The following is a 6,660-nucleotide window of genomic DNA, read 5'->3' as shown; positions in this document are numbered from 1 at the left end:
TGGTGATGTATGGCTCGGCATTGTGCTTGGTGATGTACGGCTCGGCATTGTGCTTGGGGATGTACGGCTTAGCGTTGTGCTTGGTGATGTAGGGCTCCTCATTGTGCTTGGTGATGTACGGCTCGGCATTGTGCTTGGTGATGTACGGCTCGGCATTGTGCTTGGTGATGTACGGCTCGGCATTGTGCTTGGTGATGTACGGCTCAGCATTGTGCTTGGTGATGTACGGCTCGGCATTGTGCTTGGTGATGTACGGCTCGGCATTGTGCTTGGTGATGTACAGCTCAGCATTGTGCTTGGTGATGTACGGCTCAGCATTGTGCTTGGTGATGTACGGCTCGGCATTGTGCTTGGTGATGTACGGCTCAGCATTGTGCTTGGTGATGTACGGCTCAGCATTGTGCTTGGTGATGTATGGCTCGGCATTGTGCTCGGTGATGTACGGCTCAGCATTGTGCTTGGTGATGTACGGCTCGGCATTGTGCTTGGTGATGTACGGCTCGGCATTGTGCTTGGTGATGTACGGCTCGGCATTGTACTTGGTGATGTACGGCTCGGCATTGTGCTTGGTGATGTACGTCTCGGCATTGTGCTTGGTGGTGAACGGCTTGGCATTGTGCTTGGTGATGTTCGGCTCAGTATTGTGCTTGGTGATGTATGGCTCAGCACTGTGCTTGGTGGTGTATGGCTCGGCATTGTGCTTGGTGATGTACGGCTTGGCATTGTGCTTGGTGATGTTCGGCTCAGTATTGTGCTTGGTGATGTATGGCTCAGCATTGTGCTTGGTGATGTACGGCTTGGCATTGTGCTTGGTGATGTTCGGCTCAGTATTGTGCTTGGTGATGTATGGCTCAGCACTGTGCTTGGTGGTGTATGGCTCGGCATTGTGCTTGGTGATGTACGGCTTGGCATTGTGCTTGGTGATGTTCGGCTCAGTATTGTGCTTGGTGATGTATGGCTCAGCATTGTGCTTGGTGATGTACGGCTCGGCGTTGTGCTTGGTGATGTACGGCTCGGCATTGTGCTTGGTGATGTACGGCTCAGCATTATGCTTGGTGATGTATGGCTCGGCATTGTGCTTGGTGATGTACGGCTCGGCATTGTACTTGGTGGTGTACGGCTCAGCATTGTGCTTGGTGATGTATGGCTCGGCATTGTGCTTGGTGATGTATGGCTCAGCATTGTGCTTGGTGATGTATGGCTCAGCATTGTGCTTGGTGATGTACGTCTCGGCATTGTGCTTGGTGGTGAACGGCTCAGCATTGTGCTTGGTGATGTACGGCTTGGCATTGTGCTTGGTGATGTATGGCTCGGCATTGTGCTTGGTGATGTACGGCTCGGCATTGTGCTTGGTGATGTACGGCTCAGTATTGTGCTTGGTGATGTATGGCTCAGCACTGTGCTTGGTGGTGTATGGCTCAGCATTGTACTTGGTGGTGTACGGCTCAGCATTGTGCTTGGTGATGTACGGCTTGGCATTGTGCTTGGTGATGTATGGCTTGGCATTGTGCTTGGTGATGTACGGCTCGGCATTGTGCTTGGTGATGTACGGCTCAGTATTGTGCTTGGTGATGTATGGCTCAGCACTGTGCTTGGTGGTGTATGGCTCAGCATTGTGCTTGGTGATGTACGGCTCGGCATTGTGCTTGGTGATGTACGGCTCGGCATTGTGCTTGGTGATGTACGGTTCGGCATTGTGCTTGGTGATGTACGGCTCGGCATTGTGCTTGGTGATGTATGGTTCGGCATTGTGCTTGGTGATGTACGGCTCGGCATTGTGCTTAGTGATGTACGGCTCGGCATTGTGCTTGGTGATGTACGGCTCAGCATTGTGCTTGATGATGTACGGCTCGGCATTGTGCTTGGTGATGTACGGCTCGGCATTGTGCTTGGTGATGTACGGTTCGGCATTGTGCTTGGTGATGTACGGTTCGGCATTGTGCTTGGTGATGTACGGCTCAGCATTGTGCTTGGTGATGTACGGCTCGGCATTGTGCATGGTGATGTATGGATCGGCATTGTGCTTGGTGATGTATGGCTCGGCATTGTACTTGGTGATGTACGGCTTGGCATTGTGCTTGGTGATGTATGGCTCGGCATTGTGCTTGGTGATGTACGGCTTGGCATTGTGCTTGGTGATGTACGGCTCGGCATTGTACTTGGTGGTGTACGGCTCAGCATTGTGCTTGGTGATGTACGGCTCGGCATTGTGCTTGGTGATGTATGGCTCAGCATTGTGCTTGGTGATGTATGGCTCGGCATTGTGCTTGGTGATGTACGGCTCGGCATTGTGCTTGGTGATGTACGGCTTGGCATTGTACTTGGTGATGTATGGCTTGGCATTGTGCTTGGTGATGTATGGCTCAGCATTGTGCTTGGTGATGTACGGCTCGGCATTGTGCTTGGTGATGTACGGCTTGGCATTGTACTTGGTGATGTATGGCTTGGCATTGTGCTTGGTGATGTATGGCTCAGCATTGTGCTTGGTGATGTACTCATCACTAGTTACGAGTACAGAGCACCCGAGCATGGTAGTGCTCCTCATCACTAGTTACGAGTACTGAGCACCTGAGCATGGTAGTGCTCCTCATCACTAGTTACGAGTACAGAGCACCTGAGCATGGTAGTGCCCGCTCATCACTAGTTACGAGTACAGAGCACCTGAGCATGGTAGTGCCCGCTCATCACTAGTCAGAAGCTAACTAAGGAGTGCCAAAACGTGAAGCTTCTAGGCCCCAATGCAAAATCTGCAATAGGGCTCCCAATTATCTTGGGTCTTTAATAGTAAAATTCTTTAAAGGGGGCTTTACACGCTACGATATCGTTAATGAATTATCGTCGGGGTCACGGTGTTTGTGACGCACATCTGGAGTCATTAACGATATCGTAGCGTGTGACACTTCTGTGCAACCTAAAACGATCGCAAAAGCGGCAAAAATCGTTAGCCACGGAGAGGTCATCCTGAAACAAAAAATCGTTTTTTTTTTAATTAGCGATGTTGTTCCTCGTTCCTGCGGCAGGGCACATCGCTGTGTGAGACCGCAGGAGCGAGGAACATCTCCTACCTGCCTCCACTAGCAATGCGGAAGGAAGGAGGTGGGCAGGATGTTACGTCCCGCTCATCTCCGCCCCTCCGCTTCTATTGGACGCCTGCCGTGTGACGTCGCTGTGACGCCAAAAGGCCCGCCCCCTTAAAAAAGAGGCGGATCGCCGGCCAGAGCGACATCGCAGGGCAGGTAAGTCCGTGTGATGGGGGTAAGTGAGGTTGTGCGGCCCGGGCAGCGATTTGCCCGTGTTGCACAACTGACGGGGGCGGGTACGATCGCTTGCGATCTCGGTACCGATATCGCTACAGTGTAAAGCCCGCTTAAGTCTTTTTATGTGAGCCAATGTGAGCTCCAGGGCCTTGGTGTGATTGCACCCCCTGCACCTATTAAACTTACACCCTTAAGTATCCTAATTATAAGGGACAGGACACCTGCTCGGTATCGGAGTCAGTGAGGGTCTTCCCACGTCCCATGACCGATGCTGCACAACCCCTTTCATTAGCTGTACGTTTTCTGGATCGTGCTGTTATACTGCCACCTTGTGGTAGATTACTGGTTCTGCAAATCTTAAACTTCCATGATAAAGCTCGATATTTCGGAAACTCTGCCCGAGACGTTATGTTGTCTACAAGCCGCACAGTATAAATGGGTGAAAAAAATCTAAATCTCATGGATTTTTGTCTGCAGATCACAAATCGCTCGCGAGCTTTACAGTAATCACAGCAAGGTCTGTTGCATTGTCCATTGGGTGTCACTAATACTACATTTTATAAAACAAATTACCAAATTGCTCCATTAACCTCCATTAAATCATTTTCTGCCTCTTTATCGAATCTTGCCAAGTGACTTAAGATACCAGAGTCCCCTCCAAAAGGAGAAGGTGCCTTGTGATTGTACAGGGAGCAGTTTCTATCCCCTGATAGTGATATTCTTGTGTAATCTTTCCTGCAGTCAGAGCTGTGTTATGGGCAGCTGCCCCCCCTAGATGCAGGGGCACGGTGTAGTGGGCCACTGTATCTGCAGCCACCGGCGCGCTCCTCAGCAGTGTGTGCATGCCGGGCACACTAGCTGCAGCAGGAGGCAGCGCGCTGTGCTGTGCCGGCCCTGCTGTGTGCTGCTGTGCCGGCCCGGCATGCACACACTGCTGAGGAGCGCGCCGGTGGCGGTGCCGGTGACTGCAGCTTCTTCCTTCTTCCTATTCTGTATTTGCGTCTTTCAGACGTAAATACATTTGAACAGCGCGCCGGGACGGGGCCTCGCCCCTGACGTGTAGCAACGTGATGAGATCAACACATTGCTGACGTCATCACAGTGCTGCGGGCGCCACACTGGATTCATCAGGCAGCGGTAAGCGCTCCATGGAGGAACCGAAGATGGAAGGTTAAATTAATGGGGATGAGTGGGGAGGGTCTGAGGACACATAACGGGGAACATTTGTGAAGGAGACACAGCTCTGTGACAGGCAGAGGAGGAGCACTGTATTCCGAGGGAGGAGAGGCAGGAGTGTGTAGTGATGGGGCAGTGTAATTTGTGAGTAGGGGGTGATGGGGGGGTGGGGGGGGGGAATGGAGGGTGCATTGTATTGTGTTTGTGTGTGTATGTATATATGTGGAGGGGTAATGGAGGGTGCATTGTATTGTGTGGGGGGGAGGGGTAATGGAGGGTGCACTGTATTTGTGTGTGTGGGGGAGGGGTAATGGAGGGTGCATTGTATTGTGTGTGGGGGAGGGGAAATGGAGGGTGCATTGTATTGTGTGTGGGGGAGGGGTAATGGAGGGTGCACTGTATTGTGTGTGGAGAGGGGTAATGGGGGGTACATTATAGTGTGTGTGTGTGTGTGTGTGTGTGGGGGGGGGGTGATTGGGGGTGCATTGTGTGTGTAGGGGGTGATGGGGGGTGCATTGTGTTTGTGTGTGTGTGTGTGTGTGTAGGGGGTGATGAGGGGGTGCATTGTGTGTGTGGGGGGGTGATGATGGGTGCATTGTATTGTGTGTGTGTAGGGGGTGATGAGGGGGTGCATTGTGTGTGTGGTGGGGTGATGGGGGGTGCATTGTATTGTGTGTGTGTGTGTGTGTGTCGCGGGCGGAGGAGGGGACGCTGCGCTCACCCACTGCTCGGGTCCGGCTGCTGCTCGGTGGTGGCTCGAGCGGTGGGCCGGATCCCGGGGACTCGAGCGGCGCTCCTCGCCCGTGAGTGAAAAGGTGTTTGGTTGTGGGGATTTATTGTCCGTGACGCCACCCACGGTTGTGGTGAGATTGGTGACACCACCGCTGCTCTGGATGGGGATCCCGGGAGCGATGACAGGGAGCAGCTTGGATGTTGGTTCTCCCCTCCGTGGGTAGGGGGTTGGTTGTCCCGGGGCCCGGTGATGGGGTAGGGATGGATGGCAGGCGGGTTACGGGGCCTGGTGAGGTGCAGGGTCGCGGGGGCAGCGCTGTGCCGCACAGCACGGTGGTACTCACTCAGCCAATCATGAACACAAAGTCTCCGGTAAAACAAACGGCTGGATGGACGGGTCCCACAGATGGCTGCGGTGTTTTTCCTCCCGGCAGGTGGATGGTGACTGCCTTTCCCTGCACCTGTGTAGTGTAGACGGTTCCAATGGGTTCCCACCGGTAACCCGCTCCCCAGCTTGGATATGTGCTGAAGGAGCCCCTTTTGCCCGCAGGCTCTGGCCCTGGGAACTGTAGCCTTGGCGGTGACTGTGTTTCGCTCTAACGGTTGGACTGTTGCCTTCTATCGGGACTTGGCTGCTGGGAAACCACGGAGGTTCCCTTCGCTAACGGATTTGACAATTTCAGCGGCGACTCCTAGCCTTGTCGGGGTCCGTAAGCCCTGCCGGTTGGTGCTGGCTTCTCTTTGCGTACCGGTCCGGTACCGCCGGGCCACCGCCCGTCCATGGTCCTTACGGCTAGCTCCAATAGGCCTCTCCTGCAGACGGTCACCACCGTCTGCCAACCTTGCTGTTCCGTCCGGGCCACACACCCGGACCAACTTCAGATTGCTCTTTTACCACCTCACTTCTACACTTCCAAACTAATCTGCTCTGCTTTTCCCGCCTCCAGGACTGTGAACTCCTCTGTGGGCGGGACCAACCGCCTGGCCCACCCCCTGGTGTGAACATCAGCCCCTGGAGGAAGGCAACAAGGATTTTTGTTTGACTTAGGTGTGCCTGACCGGGGTGTGGGGTGTGTTGGTGTAGTACCTGTGACGTCCTGGCTTGTCCAGGGCGCCACATTCCCCCTTAGTAAAATGCAGACTGTCCGCGGGCTGCCCGTCCATCACCGGTTTTATTTTCACAACTGAAAAGAGATAAAACTGTAACATATAATACAAGTATATTAACTCTTCCCACATCGGGAGGCACATTTCTTAAACGTTGCTAACGGTAACAGCTTCCGCTCTCTCCCACCCAAGCAATCTGGCCCTGATGCTGCCCCTAAGCAAATGGGCAGCACCCCTTGACCCCAGTCTAGCACAAGTTACCCGAGCGGGTTCTGTCCTTTTCAGGGGACCCACGTCCATGGGGAACCCCTGAAACCCCCAGAGGATCGCCACCGGTTGCGGCAGTGGCGGGCCTGGGCCATCACTTTCCTCCAGGCCCATCCTCCAA

This window comes from Anomaloglossus baeobatrachus, chromosome 9 (assembly GCF_048569485.1).
Source record: "Anomaloglossus baeobatrachus isolate aAnoBae1 chromosome 9, aAnoBae1.hap1, whole genome shotgun sequence".
Lineage (NCBI taxonomy): Eukaryota > Metazoa > Chordata > Amphibia > Anura > Aromobatidae > Anomaloglossus > Anomaloglossus baeobatrachus.
Note: the sequence above shows the minus strand (reverse complement) of the source record.